The 16,331-nt window shown below is 44.2% G+C and overlaps 1 long non-coding RNA gene across 5 annotated transcripts in view; it reads left to right on the top strand.

The window, feature by feature from the left end:
- Window positions 1-14,086, top strand: part of LOC132382281 (uncharacterized) — a 48,017-nt gene extending 33,931 nt beyond the window's left edge. For 4 of the 5 annotated variants that reach the window (XR_009508268.1, XR_009508264.1, XR_009508265.1 and 1 more), the window contains exons 4-8: window positions 1,659-1,767; window positions 5,831-5,983; window positions 7,546-7,910; window positions 12,085-13,111; window positions 13,206-14,086. This is a non-coding gene — a long non-coding RNA (uncharacterized LOC132382281). The remainder of the gene's footprint in view (window positions 1-1,658; window positions 1,768-5,830; window positions 5,984-7,545; window positions 7,911-12,084; window positions 13,112-13,205) is intronic. The other variant, XR_009508267.1, reaches the window with a different exon arrangement.
- The last annotated feature ends 2,245 nt before the right edge of the window (window positions 14,087-16,331 follow it).

The raw sequence follows: 16,331 nt of genomic DNA, 5'->3' as shown, positions 1-16,331 counted from the left end.
ACAATAGCCGGTATCAATGGGTCCGCCTTTTCGGAGGCCAGGTCACATTCCAATCTTTGTGAATTCTGCATGTCTTTCTCTCATTTCCTGGGTCTCCTGAACGGACTCAATAGTGATCTTGCGATTCTCACAAAGGAGGGGGCTACCCCGCACCCTTCGGCCCCTCAGAGCTGTGGTACATTCATAACAATGCCATCAGGTTGGGGGCTACCCAGATGGAATACAATGTGTTGAAATATAAAGTGTTGTTCCTCCAACCTGAATGTGGCCTCATTGCGACAGTAGGGGAGGCCACGGACAGACATGTAGGAATGGGAATGCGAAGTGGAATTATAAGGGGTGGCCACTGGGAGATCCCACTTCTATACACCATCCATGGAGGGGAATAAGCAGTCAATGTTTTAGGCTGAGACCCTTCATCAGGACTGGCTTGGAATGCCAATTATTTATTTATTATTTTAACCAGGAGACACATGCCAGCCTGTGCTTCTTCCCCTCCCCCCCACCTTCTTATTCTGGCTCTTCCCCCTTCCTTTCCAGCTTTTCTCTTTGGTGAGGAGGAGGATGAAATGCAAAATGATAGAGGTGTATAAGATTATGAAAGGCAGAGATCAAATGAACGGCTGGAGATTTTTTCCCAGGGCAGCGATGTCCCGTACCGGCTTTGATACGATGGATCAAAAACCTGTCTCTGTGCTATAAATCCAAGTGCCTCTGGTTAAACAACCTTTTCCACAGAGTATCCCAGAGTTTGATTAAAACATAATAAACATTTTAAAATTTGAAAAACATGTCCTTTGCACGTGTGACATTGAGAGATTGTCATCTGAACGTTTGACGTTGATTGTGTTAGGTGTTTGTAAAAAATAAATCCCATTTCACAATTAATTTACTGTTGCAAGGATATTTTTTATTTAATTATGTAATTGCTTTTAAACTAGGTAGCGTTTTCAGTCAATCAGACCAGTGAACCCAACATCACTTATAGGTCAGACAGAACCCTGTTGAGTTCTCCATTGGCTGGGGTTGACCGTGGATGTTGAGTCCTAGCTCTCTGTGTCAGTACGCAGGCCAGGGCAGTACGATACAGAGAGCAGGCTGTTGCCCGTGCAGTTGGCTCCCCCTCTTCATGCAGCTGATGAATCCATTGGAACGGCTGAGACCGATACAGTACAACACTGGTGGCACCATGAGAGTTACAAGTCAACGTTGAACTCATTGTAGCACTGTCTTAGGGATTCCAGCTCCAGACTTGTCCTCGGGCTTTACTCCCAAACGTTCCCCATGAGTGGGTATAGGCACAAGACAGCAGGGGTTTGACAGCAGACTGAATAACAATCCTGAAAAGATGAATGATCAGGGAACTTTTATAACAATCCAGTACTTTTGCACTCTCCATTACTAAGGATAACTGTTTTACCTCCCTGTCTCTCCCCAAGGTTTCTAACCATAATTAAGTTCCATAGCTTTCAGAGCAAGATTTGCATCCATTTTTTTGGACTATTTCTCCGGAAATCCAACCAAGGAAGCGACACCATTCAAACTACCGAGAGTTGAATAAGTATGGCAGATAAACACTCTACTTAATAGAAAGAATATTTCTCTTAAATAGCTTTCCATTGACATGATTTATTTAATTTTATTTATTTGAGATACAGTGTGGAACAGAGCCTTCTGACCCAATGTGCCACCCCACCCAGCAACCCACCTATTTAACCTGAGCCTAATCACAGGACAACTTACAATGATCAATTCACCTACTAACCGGTAAGTCTTTGGACTGTGGAAGGAAACTGGAGCACCTGGAGGAAACCCATGCACTCATGGGAAGGACAAACAAACTTTCTTACAGAGGACACGGTCATTGAACTCTGAACTCCGACACCCCCAGGCTGGAATAGCTTTGCAATAATCACTACGCTACTGTGGCATCCCAACTTTCTGATTTGGCTGCAGTGCAATTCAGGAACCTTGCCTTTAAACAGGCGATGATTTATTAGCAAGAGGGTTGATGAAGCTCGTTTGTGAGGGGGACTATTACCCGACCAATAGAAGGTGACTAGTTTTGGAATCACTGAAACAAATTGAATGCAATGGGAGACGTGGCAGCTTAGCAGTTAGAGCAACATTTCACCACCCCATTGATCGGGGTTCAGTTCTCGCCACTGTCTAAGAGTTTGTACGTTTTCCCATGACTGTGTAGATTTCCTCTGGGTGCTCCGGTTTCCTCCCACATTCCAAGTATGTACAGGCTAGGATTAGTGAGTTGTGGAGTCCAAGTTCATACCTCTCTGAAAGTGGCTAAACAGTTTGAATGGGTGGTCAGATTATACTACAGCTTTATAAAACTACTTAGGCCACAACTGGAATATCACACACATACCTGATCGGCCCATTATAGGAAGGATGTCAGGGCTTTGGAGAGGGTGCTGAAGAGGTTTACCAGGATTCTCTCATACATTATGTACCCTGTCATATGACATCATCATTATGTGCTGTGTTGTATGACAACATCATTATGTGCTGTGTCATATGACATCATCATTATGTGCCGTGTTGTATGCCATGGGCGATCACGGTCTTTCTGTGACCATGACTGTTCTTGGCAAATTTTTCTACAGAAGCGGTTTGCCATCACCTTCTTCTGGGCAGTGTCTTTACAAGATGGGTGACCCCAGCCATTATCAATACCCTTCAGAGACTGTCTGCCTGGTGTCAGAGGTCGCATAACCAGGACTTCTGATATACACCAGCTGCTCATACGACCATTCTCCACCTGCCCCCATGGTCTCATGTGACCCTGATCAGGGGCTAAGTAGGTGCTACACCTTGCTCAAAGATGACCTGCAGGCTAGTGGAGGGAAGGAGCTCCTTACATCTCCTTTAAGAGAGATGTATGTCCACCCCAGCACTTGAGATTAGAGGGCATGTGTAATGACGAGAGATTGGGCAAGTTTAGGTTGTTTTCTCTGGAGCAGTGGAGGCTGAGGGGAGATCTGATAGAGGTTTATAAGATTACAAGAGGCATAGATAGAATAGACAGACAGTATCTTTTTCACAGTGTTGCGATGTCTAATACCAGAGTGCATGCATTTAAGGTGAGAGGGGATCATCGCAAAGGAGATGTGATGAGAAAGATCTTTGGTGTTTCTGTAGCTCTGGGTTTTTATAGGATGAAGTTGCTAGACCCATGCCCAACCCTCCTTAATTCACTACTGGGCTGGAGGCCATCTATGGTGGAATTACACAGAGTGGTGGGTGCCTGGGGTGGTGTAGAGGCGGGAACACTAGGGACTTTTAAGATAGGCAAAGGAATGTGAGGGAATGGAGGGATATGGACCTTGTGTAGGCAGAAGGGATGTTTAGTTGGCCATTTGATTAATAATGTATTTGGCTTGGCACATCATTGTGGGCCGAGGGGCCTGTTCCTGTGCCTAACTGTTCTGTGTTCTATATTTTATAATAAGTAGACAATAATCTCCTTCACACCATTTTCTTTGTTGTGTACGGGACAGAAAACTGCCTGCAAATCCTGCAGAGGTTGCAAAAAGTAAATAAGCAGGTCGGAACCGAACAACACTCTTGTCTTTTTTATGACCTGCAATAAAAATAATTGAGTGAAAAATACGACAGGTGAAGCAAGCAAATGAAGTCGGTGTGCAGTGGTCGTCTCGGACAACTTGTCCAAAGAAGGCGGGAGATGTAAGCAGGCAGAGAGTGCTGAGACACATTACTTACACGCATTTCCATAGGCTGCGGTTTGATGCAGTGGAGCCTATCGGAGGGAGCAAAATGGGAAATGTCAGCTTTAAAATATTCAGCGTTCTCAGCAGAACCGGTGAATATATTTATTTTTATTTAGAGATACAGCAAAGAAAATGCCCTTCTGGCCTTTTGAAAAGTGCCAGCTGTAACCCACTGATTTAAACCTAATCATGTTATATTTATCATGTTCTACAGTTATATTAAAAGCAAGAGGATAGTGAGGGATAAAATTGGCCCCTTAGAGAATCAGAGTGGTCAGCTATGTGTGGAACCGAAGGAGATGGGAGAGATTTTGAATGATTTCTTCTCTTCGGTAGTCACTAAGGAGAAGGATATTGAATTGTCTAAGGTGTGGGAAACAAGTAAGGAAGTTATGGAACCTATGACAATTAAAGAGGTGGAGGTACTGGCACTTTTAAGAAATTTAAAAGTGGATAAATCTCCGGGTCCTGACAGGATATTCCCCAGGACCTTGAGGGAAGTTTGTGTAGAAATAGCAGGAGCTCTGACGGAGATCTTTAAGATGTCATTAGAAATGAATATTGTGCCAGAGGATTGGCGTATTGCTCGTGTGGTTCCATTGTTTAAAAAGGGTTCTAGAAGGAAGCCTAGCAATTATAGACCTGTCAGTTTGACATCAGTGGTGGGTAAATTAATGGAAAGTATTCTTAGAGATAGTATTTATAATTATCTGGATAGACAGGATCTGATTAGAAGTAGCCAGCATGGATTTGTGCGTGGAAGGTCATGTTTGACAAACCTTATTGAATTTTTTTAAGAAGTTACGAGGAATGTTGACGAGGGTAAGGCAGTGGATGTAGTCTATATGGACTTCAGCAAAGCCTTTGACAAAGTTCCACATGGAAGGTTAGTTAAGAAGGTTCAGTCGTTAGGTATTAATGCTGGAGTAATAAAATGGATTCGACAGTGGCTAGATGGGAGATGCCAGAGAGTAGTGGTGGATAATTGTTTATCGGGATGGAGGCCGGTGACTAGCGGGGTGCCTCAGGGATCTGTTTTGGGCCCAATGTTGTTTGTAATATACATAAATGATCTGGATGATGGGGTGGTAAATTGGATTAGTAAGTATGCCGATGATACTAAGGTAGGAGGTATTGTGGATAATGAGGTGGATTTTCAAAGCTTGCAGGGAGATTTATGCCGGTTAGAAGAATGGGCTGAACGTTGGCAGATGGAGTTTAATGCTGAGAAGTGTGAGGTTCTACATTTTGGCAGGAATAATCCAAATAGAACATACAGAGTAAATGGTAGGGCATTGAGGAATGCAGAGGAACAGAGAGATCTAGGAATAACTGTGCATAGTTCCCTGAAAGTGGAGTCTCATGTAGATAGGGTGGTGAAGAGGGCTTTTGGAACGCTGGCCTTTATAAATCAAAGCATTGAGTACAGAAGTTGGGATGTAATGCTAAAGTTGTACAAGGCATTGGTAAGGCCAAATTTGGAATATTGTGTGCAGTTCTGGTCACCGAATTATAGGAAAGATATCAATAAATTAGAGAGAGTGCAGAGACGATTTACTAGGATGTTACCTGGGTTTCAGCAATTAAGTTACAGAGAAAGGTTGAACAAGTTAGGTCTCTATTCATTGGAGCGTAGAAGGTTGAGGGGGGATTTGATCGAGGTATTTAAAATTTTGAGAGGGATAGATAGAGTTGACGTGAATAGGCTGTTTCCATTGAGAGTGGGGGAGATTCAAACTAGAGGACATGATTTGAGAGTTAGGGGGCAGAAGTTTAAGGGAAACACGAGGGGGTATTTCTTTACTCAAAGAGTGATAGCTGTGTGGAATGAGCTTCCTGTAGAAGTAGTAGAGGCCAGTTCAGTTGTGTCATTTAAGGTAAAATTGGATAGGTATATGGACAGGAAAGGAGTGGAGGGTTATGGGCTGAGTGCGGGTAGGTGGGACTAGGTGAGATTAAGGATTCGGCACGGACTAGGAGGGCCAAGATGGCCTGTTTCCGTGCTGTGATTGTTATATGGTTATATATGGTTATATGGAACAATTTACAATGACCAATTAACCTACTGACTGGTATGTCTTTAGACAATGGGAGGAAACCGGAACACCTGGAGGAAACCCACGCACTCACAGGAAGGATGTACAAACTCCTTAAAGATGGTGTTGGAATTGAACTCTGAACTCTGACATCCCGACCTGTATTAGTGCCACGTTACACTGCTGTGGCCCCCAAATAAGGTAAGTAATGTTTGCTTAAATGATGTTCACTATGTGGCGTTTTTCTTGGACTACTCCTTGGGGTGGCATACTAGCATAGTGGTTAGCGTAATGCCTTTACCGTGCCAATGACCCACATTCCAAAGACGTACGGGTTGGTCTCATGGGTATAATTGGGCAGTGGGATTTGTTGTACTGAAGAGCCTGTTACTATGCTGTACATAAACTAAATAAAAGAGTTAAACACAAGGTATTCTGTAGATGCTGGAAATCCAAAGCAACACACAGATCAGGCAGGTCAGCAGGTCAGGCAGCATCTGTGGAAGGAAATGAACAATGAATGGATACTTAGTGAACTGGTCAGGAGTCAGGGTGGAGATATGTCTCTCTCAAAGGAGATGCGAGGTGAAACTTCCCTCCGCTAGCCTGCAGGCCACTCTTGGACAAGGAGTAACACCTGCTTAGGCCCCCTAACCAGGGTCATGTGAAACCGTGGGGGCAGGTGGTGGTTGGTTGTATGAGCAGCCAGTGCAGATCACAAGACCTGGTTCTGTGACCACTGACACCAGGCAGACAATCTCTGAAGAGTATTGATAACGGCTGGGCTCACCCGGCCTGTAAAGACACTGCCCAGAAGGCACGAGGGTGAACCACTTCTGTAGAAAAATTCATCATGATGGCCCACGTCATATGACACGGCACATAATGATGATGGTGTGAACAGTTTGCAAACTGATTGACACGTAGGCGTTCAGAGATTAGTGTGCATGTTCATTGATAACAAAATTTGTTGTTATAATGAGGGAGAGATGATGATCTAAGAAGCTGAAAGGTGATAGATAGAAGAGGTAAAGGGCTGGAGAAGAAGGAATCTGATTGGAGAGGAGAGTAGACCGTGGGAGAGAGGGAAGGAGGAGGTGCCACCAGAGGGAGGTGATGGGCAGGTCATGAGGTCATCATCAACATTCATGCCCCCCCCCCCACACCCACACATCTTACCCCTCACCTGCCAGCTTGTACTGAAAATCCTTCCCCTCCTCCCACCTTATTTGTGTTTCTGCCCCATTCCTTTCCAATCCTGATGAAGGGTCTCATCCCAAAACACTGAGTCTTTATTCCCCTCCATAGTCACTGTCTGGACTGTTGAGTTCCTGAGCATTTTGTCTGTGTCTGGGATTGGGAACCTTGGACAAGTTGAGCCGAGGAGCCGAGGGGCGTTTCTCAGTGCTGTATAACTCAGCGACTTCCCGCGCAATCTGCCCGGAACAGAGGACTCTAACGAGCAGCCTATGGCCCAGTGCGACTTACGTCAGTAATTGCAAATGTCTCACAGGGTGACTTTGTTCAGTGTGCAGCTGATCAGACTTTCTCACATTACTGTAATGTTGTGATAGAGGCAGATAAAACCTTTAACTGGCACTTTGCACAGACAGATTACTCACTTTATTAAAAGGAGCTTGCTTGAGACCTGGTCGCCTTGTGAATTCTCTGGTGTGGAGGCAGGCAGAAAATTGGTAGTGGTGAGATGTGAAATACTCACCAGGGAAACGATCACATAAACCATGCTCTCTGTGCTTTCACAGGTCCCGCGATCTCTATTGGCTCATCCACGTGACCCTTTAACTCTTCGAAGCTGGGAATCACATCTAACATTTTCCAGACATGAATTCTGGATAAGCCTGCCCCACTTTTCAGTCCCCGAGGGGAATTCTCCTGCAGATCAACATCCTGAGCTGACTTGCAAGTTCATCCACCTGACAGCTCAGCAATGATTCTTTTCATCACTCAGATCTGAAAAATGAGATAAAAGTGGTAACTTGATGAATGGACAGGCTTGTCTTGTAATGTACTTGAAGTTTTATAAGCTGCAGGACAAAATGAGAGGACTGGATTTCATAACGGAGAAGGAGTTTCAGCTGGAGCTTCAGATGTGTGCTTCCTAAATGAGGTAGCAGACTCGATGGTGGCCAAATGGCCTCAATCTCCGCTTTTTTACAAACTAACACGTGGGTCTGACTGTGCTGCTTGTGAGCAGGGTGATCTCCTATGATCAGGCTGATGTACAGAAGCTGCATTATTACCGGGTCATAAACTAAGAGATTGACTTGCCAATGATAGTCACTAAAATGTTAATTGACTACAAATCACAGAATGGAAGCAATCTGTCAGCTTCATCCTGGGCACAGGGAGAGCTTCACCTGTTCCCTGTGCCCCATCTGAAAAACCACACCTGAGATGCTGGAGGAGCTCAGTAGGTCAGGCAGCATCTATGGAAAGGAGGAAACAGCTGACATTTCGGTCTGAGACTGTTCTTCAGGACTGAGAAGAAAGGGGGAAGATGCCAGAATAAAAAGGTGGGGTGGGGGAGGGAAAGAGGCTGGCTGGAAGGTGATAGGTGAAGCCAGGTGGGTGGGAAAGGTAAAGGGCTGGAGAAGAAGGAATCTGATAGGAGAGGAGAGTGGACCGTAGGAGAAAGGGAAGGAGGAGGGGACCTAGGCAGGCGAGAAGAAGTGAAAGACCGGAGTGGGGAATACAGGAAGGGGATGGGGGGGGGGAATATCTGTTCAGAGGAAAGAGAAATCAGTATTCATGCCATCTGCGAAGGTACCCAGATGGAACGTACAGTGTTGCTCTTCCACCCAGAGTTTGGCCTCATCACGGCACAAGAGGAGGCCATGGATTGACACATCGGAATGGGAATTAAAATGTTTGACCATCGGGAAGTCTAGATTGTGCAGAGGTGCTCAACGAAGTTCGCGGCCGATCTCACCAATGTAGAGGAAGCCGCATTGAGAGCACTGGGCACAATAGGTGGCCCCAGCAGATTCGCAGGTGAAGTGTTGGCTCACCTGGAAGGACTGTCTGGGGCCCTGAATGGAGGTGAATGGGCAGGTGCAGCACTTAGGCCACTTACAGGGATACGAGCTTGAGGAGATTAGTGGGGAGGGACAAATGGGCAAGGGGATCACAGAGGGAGTGATCTCTGTGGAAAGTAGGGTTGTGGGGGGAAGGTAAAGATATGTTTAATGGTAGGTTGCTAAGCCTGGAGGACCTAACCATATAACAATCACAGCACGGAAACAGGCCATCTCGGCCCTCCTAGTCCGTGCCGAACTCTTAATCTCACCTAGTCCCACCTACCCGCACTCAGCCCATAACCCTCCACTCCTTTCCTGTCCATATACCTATCCAATTTTACCTTAAATGACACAACTGAACTGGCCTCTACTACTTCTACAGGAAGCTCATTCCACACAGCTATCACTCTCTGAGTAAAGAAATACCCCCTCATGTTTCCCTTAAACTTCTGCCCCCTAACTCTCAAATCATGTCCTCTCGTTTGAATCTCCCCTACTCTCAATGGAAACAGCCTATTCACGTCAACTCTATCTATCCCTCTCAAAATTTTAAATACCTCGATCAAATCCCCCCTCAACCTTCTACGCTCCAATGAATAGAGACCTAACTTGTTCAACCTTTCTCTGTAACTTAAGTGCTGAAACCCAGGTAACATCCTGAGTAACATCCTAACATTCCTAAGTAATAAGGAAAGATTGACTAGGTTAGGACTTTATTCCTTGATATGTAGAAGATTGAGAGGAGATTTGATAGATGCATAAAAAATTATGGTGGATATAGATAGGTTAAATGCAAGCAGGCTTTTCCACTGAGGTTGGGTGGGACTACTACCAGAGATCATGGGTTAAGGGTGAAAGGTGAGAAGTTTAAGGGGAACATGAGGGGAAACGTCTTCAGTCAGAGGGTGGTGAGAGTGTGGAATGAGCTGCCAGCACAAGTGGTGCATGCAAGCTTGATTTCAATGTTTAAATGGAGTTTGGATCGGTACATGGATAGTAGGGTTATAAGATCGTAAGACCATATGACATAGGAGTAGAATTAGGCCATTTAGTCCATTTCATCATGGTTGATCTATTTTTCCTCTCAGCCTCATTCTCTTGTCTGCCCCCCTCACCCCGTATCCCTTCATGCCCTGACCAATCAAGAACCTACCAACCTCTGACTTTATACATAAAGACTTGGCCTCCACAGCTGCCTGTGGCAATAAATTCCACAGATTCACCTCTCTAGCTGAAAAAAATTCCTCCTCATAAAAGGATGTCCCTCTATTCTGAGGCAGTGTTCTCTGGACTTAAACTTCTACCAGAGGAAAGATCCTCTCCACATCCACTCTATCAAAGCTTTTAGCCATTCAATAGGTTTCAATTAGATCACCCCTCATTCTTCTGAATTCCAGTAAATACAAGCCCAGAGCCATCAGACACTCTTCATATGACAAGCCATTCAATCCTGGAATCATTTTCATGAACCTCATTTGAAACCCCTCCAGTTTCAGCACATCCTTTCTCAGAAGGGCAGCCCAAACCTGCTCTCAATACTACAAGTGAGGCCTCACCAGTGTATTATGAAGTCTCAACATTACATCCTTCTTTTTATGTCTAGTTCTCTTGAAATGAATGGTAACATTGCATTTGCCTTCCTCACCACAGACTCAACCTGCAAATTAACCTTAAGGGAATCCTGCACAAGGACTCCTAAGTCCCTTTGCACCTCACTTTTTTGTGTTTTCTCTCCATTTAGAAATTAGTCAACCCTTTCATTTCTTCTATCTAAGTGCATGACCCTAGACTTCCTGACCCTGTGTTCCATCTGCCATTTCTTTGCCCATTTTCCCTAATCTATCTAAGTCCTTCTGTAGCCTCTCTACTTCCTCAGAACTACCTGCCCCTCTACCTATCTCGTATCAACCACAAACATTGCAACAAAGCTATTAATTCTGTCATCCAAGTCATTGACATATAAGTAAAAGAAGTGGTCCCTTCACAGACCTCTGTGGAACACTACTAGTCGCCATTCAAGGGCATTGGTGTTTCCATACCAGGGTGTGATACTGTCAGTCGATATATTGTCCACTACACATAGATTGAAACTTGTCAAAGCTTTAGATGTTATGCCAAATCTTTGCAAACTCATAAGAAAGTAGTGGCGCCGTCATGCTCTGAGATAATAACATGGAGGAATTTAAAATTGCTAAGCCTCTCCACCTCTGAGCCCCCAATGAGGAGTCGCTCATGGACCTCTGGTTTCCTCCCTCTGAAGTGAATACTCACTCCTTGGTCTTGCTGACGTTGAGTACGAGGTTGTTGTTATGGCACCACTCAGCCAGATTTTCAATCTCCCTCTTCTACGCTGTACTTCCCTATGATTCCATTTCCTGTCAGTCACCTTATGTATAGCCTGGCATCACGTTATGGGCATAGAATCAATCTATCAATATAAGTCATTTTATGTATTTATATTTGTTGATTTTTAAAATTTTTATTACTGTGTTCTTTATCTTTTGTGCTGCATTGGATCTGGAGTAACAATTATTTCATTTTCCTTACACTTGTGTACAGGAGATGATATTAAACAATCTTGAACAATCTAAGTTGCCAGACCTGAACAACCCTCATCTAACAGATGCCACATTTGATGTACAGATTTGCCTTGGCTGTCGATTTATTTTTAGACTGGGATGTTTGCTGAGACACATTTAATTATTTCTGTGCGCGTTGGCTTCCCTCTAATCTCCAAGCCTCCCGAACTGCCACGAGCAATATCAATATTGCTTCACAAAATACGAAACAGCCATTGTAGATATCCAAGCCTCAGGCTGTGTTCTTGGGAGCCTTGATGCCCACATTATATATCTCTCTGTGCTGCAATGTTCCATCGCTGCTCAAAACACAATTTCAATCCTACATACCCCTGTGTTGGGACACTGGCTTCCTCTGTCCTGCCATTGTGATAGTAACTGTAGCCACCAGAGAGGTGCTGAAGCCGGTGGCACAGAAGTCTCTGTTTATCACAACCAGCAGGCATTCTTCTGGGGACTCTCTCTGCAGAGCCTCACAAATCCAAAGATATGTTACATCTTATACCCTAAAGATCAAAGGCAACAGTTTCTATAGTTACAATGAGATTGTTTACTTCAATAATTTGCGTTGACAATGCTTCACCTCAATTACATATCTACAGTGGGAGACCCTCTCAATGTACAACGTATATTTCTTATCTAAGTATGTATACTATGTATAACCTTGAGATTCGTCTCCTTACAGGCAACCACAAAATGAAGAAACCCAGCAGAATCCATTAGGAAGGACCATCAAACACCTAATCTACAGGGAAAAAAAACAAATTGTGCGAACAGTAGAAGTAAACAAAAACCATTCGTAACTGAAGTTCATGAAAGTGAATCCACAGCCACGAAGCCAGTCGTCATGGTGACCAATCTAGGAACTGGTTAGTTGTAGGCCCAGAGACAAGTAGACCTCACAGAGCACTGAGCTGAACTGGCCTGACATCCTGACCTTTTCAGTCAGACTTGATGCTTAAATCGTCCAAAGCTTCACTTCCAGGCCTGGGCCCCACCAACTTCATTCGGCCTGTAGCCAACCTTACCAATTTGGCCTGGCACTTAAATCAATGAAGCCTTGAGTTTCCTTGCTCTCGGGCCTGGGCCCCGCCACCTTGATTCTGCCTCACCTTGGCTCTGCAACATGAAACACCCTTGCTGAAACAAACTAATTGACATGATAATAGCAATATGCAAGCTTTCTTTAGCTCAAATCATGATGGTGCAAATTCTGTAGGATAATTAACACAACCCACACCGTTTTAACGTTTGGCTGATAGGTATGAAATCTCCTAGTCTTTGGCCTTTTAACTTCAATTTACTGCTTACGGTTTACAATTAAAAACTGAAGACCCGTTCTTGTTTGAACTAATATCTGCCGTATTTACAAAACTCCAGAATACTCCCTAACGCCGTCTACCAATGACTTTGCAGTTTGAACCGACTTTCCAAATTCCTCTCCTCACCTCTTAGGGACTCAAGTGTCTAATGAGGAGTTCTGGACATGTTAGTTAGTTGAGAAGAGAGTCAGAGTCATAGACTACTACAGTACAGAAACAGGCCCTTTGGCCCATTGACCTGCACCTGGACCGTAGCCCATTCTGTCCGTGAACCTATCCGAACTTCTCTTAAGCATTGAAATTGAACCTGCATCCACCTCTTCCACTGGCACTCTGACCTCCCTCGTGTGGAGACTTGATTGACACATGTAAAGTGGATGTGGAGAGAAGGTGAGTGAATTTGGGATGAGGGAGGTTGCTGTTTATAAGTAAGGACCCAACCATTTAAAGCAAAGGTGAGGTGTTTTATTTTTTATTTATTTAGAGACACAGTACGGTAACAGGCTCTTCCAGCCCATTGAGCCCGCATAGCCCAATTACATCCACGTGACCATCGTTAGAACATGGAAGGAACACCGGAGCACCCGGAGGAAACACACCCGGTCACAGAGAGAACGTACAAGCTCCTTACAAACAGCGGCAGGTATTGAACCTGATCACTGATTACTGATGCTGCAATTGGCTTGCATAAGTGCTGTACTGCCAATGTGCCCCTATCTAAACTAACGCAGTGGGAAATGGTAAGTTCAAAGTCAATTTATTATCAAAGTAAATATATGTCAGCATATACTACCCTGAGGTTAATTTTCTGGAAGGCATTCATGGTGGGCACAAAGAAACACAATGGAATCAATGATAAACTACCTACAAACAAAGACAGACAAACAACCAACGTGCAAAAGATGACAAACTACAAATACAAAAAGAAAAAGAAAATAACAGTCGTGGGACAACTGAGAGAGGTGGATTTAAATGTCCGAGAGTGAGGCAACTCCACTGGGAAGGGGTGTAAGAGAGAAGTTTGAGTCAAAAATCTGATTGAATGAAGGACGAAAGTGTTTTTGTGTCTGGGTGTCCGAGATTTCAAATTCCTTTGTCTTCTCCCAAAAGGTGAGAGTGTGGATTTGAGAAGTGGTGGATGTGCGTTTGATTTCTACACTTAAAGTGAAATTTGGATAGGTACATGGATGGGAGGGGTATGGAGGGCTATGGTCAGAATCAGAATCAGGTTTAATATCATTGGCATATGCCGTGTAATTTGTTGTAATGTGGCTGCAGTATATTGTAATACATAATGATAAACTATAAATTACAATAAAAAAGATGTTTAAAAATTAAAATTAAGTAAGTAGTGCATAAAGATAGTAAAACACCAATACTGAGGTAGTGTTCATAGGTTCATTCTCCATACAGAAATCTTCTGGCAGAGGAAAAGAAGCTGCTCCTGAAACATCGAGTGTGTGTTTACATGGATGGGAGGGGTTTGGAGGGCTATGGTCAGATTCAGAATCAGGTTTAATATCACTGGAGTAGGTGGAGAAGACCGGAGAATAGGTTTGAGAGGGAGATTATAAATCAGCCATGATGGAATGGCAAAACAAGCTCAGCGAGCTGTGTGGCCTAATTCTGCTCCTGTGTCTTATGGGTTTATGGTTGTTTGGTGTTGAAGTTAGTGGGCAGATGATCCACGAGGTAATACATTAGTGTAATGGTTAGCACAACACTTTACAGTGCCTGCAACCTGGATTCAATTCCCACTGCCATCTGTAAGGAGTCTGGACATTCGCCCCGTGACCGTGTGGGTTTTATCTATGTGTTCTGGATTCCTCTCACAGCGCCAAGATGTACAGGTTAGCAGGTTAACTGGTCATTGTAAATTGTGCTGTGATTAAGCTCGGGTTAAATCAGGGATTGCTGGGCAGCGCAGCTCGAAGCGCCAGAGGGTCTGTTCCGCGCTGTATCTCAATAAATAAATAACAGGACAGGAACTGTTTATCACCCATTTACTGTAAAAGCATGATTATGTTTAATCTCTTGTGGACACACTGATCGTCAAAGACCTACATTGTGTGGTGAGAATCAGTGTCTTTCCTGACGGCTGCTGTTGGCATCGAACTGAAACTAATACAACAAAACAAACAAAAATTGGCAGCATGAAATAACCTGACACACGATTACCAGCCAGCTGTCTAAGTTGGGCTTCATGTTAGCAAAGATAATATTAACACAGACTCCCAATTAAATCCCTGTCCTTGAATCTAATCTTGGATAAAATGTCATATCTGAGAAAATGGGCAGAACTAAATTCTGAAGCTTTAAGCAATGGTGGTTGGGCAGCCAGCTGTCCTCAGTGATCTACCGCTCACTTCTTTCATATTCATTGTCCTTCTACTCGTCCGAACACATTGTTAACCTTCACAAACGTACTTTCCTGGGGTGAATCTCACTGTGTAATAAACAGTCCACTTGGTAATAATAAACACAATAAGCATAGCAATAAGCTCTGAACAACAGCATGAATATATAGCATAGAACAGTACAGCACACCATGTGCCAACATTTTAACCTGCTCCGAGATCATTCCCTAATAGCAGATTAAGTACGGCACACTCTTTCTTTGGGATGTCTACATACTTCCCAGAACACGTTTGACAAAATCTATCCCATCTACAGTGTGGGACTCCCCGTCAATATGTGGAAATTTAAAATCACCTAGTATAACATCTTTATGTTCCTTGCACAATCTGTGACCTCTCTGCAAATTTGTTCCTCTAAATCCCTCAGACTGTTGGGCAGTCTGTAATATAGCCCCACTAATATGATCATACCTTTCTTATTTCAGTTCCACCCATAACACCTCACTCGATGAGTTCTCCAGTCTGTCTTGAGTGAGTACTGCCATGAGACTTTCCCTGACTAGTAATACCACCTCTTCTCCTTCAACCCATCCCAATTTCTTGCATTTTAAACATTGGGACCGTGGAATATTGAGCTGCCAGTCCTGCCTCTCCTACAACCAAGTCTCACTAATGGCTGCAGTATCCAGGTGTTGATTCATGCCCTACAATACTTGTATTGAAATACACACAGCTCAGGACATCAGTTGGACCATTCTCAACCGTTTGATTCCTGACTTTGTCTGAGGCCTTACAACGGCCTGTTTCCACAACCTCTCCACTCACCGTTCTGGCACTCTGGTTCCCGTTCCCATCCCCATGCAACTCTGGTACGACAGCCACTCCCCCGTGCAGCACTAGCAAACCTTCCAGTTCAAGTGCAAACCATCCCTTCTGTGCCAGTCCCACCTTCCCTGGAAGAGAGCCCAGTGATCCAAAAGTTTCCCCAAGTTTGTTTGTTCATTCTGTGCCATGCTGTAGACATGGGAAATCAGAGTCAGCATGACCATAATTGTTCTGGGCAAGTTTTTCTACAGAACTAGTTTGCCATTGCCTTCTTCTGAGCAGTGTCTTTACAAGACGGGTGACCCCAGCCATTATCAATACTCTTCAGAGGTTTTCTGCCTGGTGTCAGTGGTCGCATACCCATGATTTGTGATAAGCACCACCTGCTCACTTGGCTTCATGTGACCCTGATTGTTGGGGGGGGGGGG

Source organism: Hypanus sabinus, chromosome 27 (genome assembly GCF_030144855.1).
Source record: "Hypanus sabinus isolate sHypSab1 chromosome 27, sHypSab1.hap1, whole genome shotgun sequence".
In the NCBI taxonomy this organism is placed as follows: Eukaryota; Metazoa; Chordata; class Chondrichthyes; order Myliobatiformes; family Dasyatidae; genus Hypanus; species Hypanus sabinus.
The sequence above is the reverse complement of the archived record's forward strand: the minus strand, read 5'-3'. Positions and strand labels throughout refer to the sequence as shown.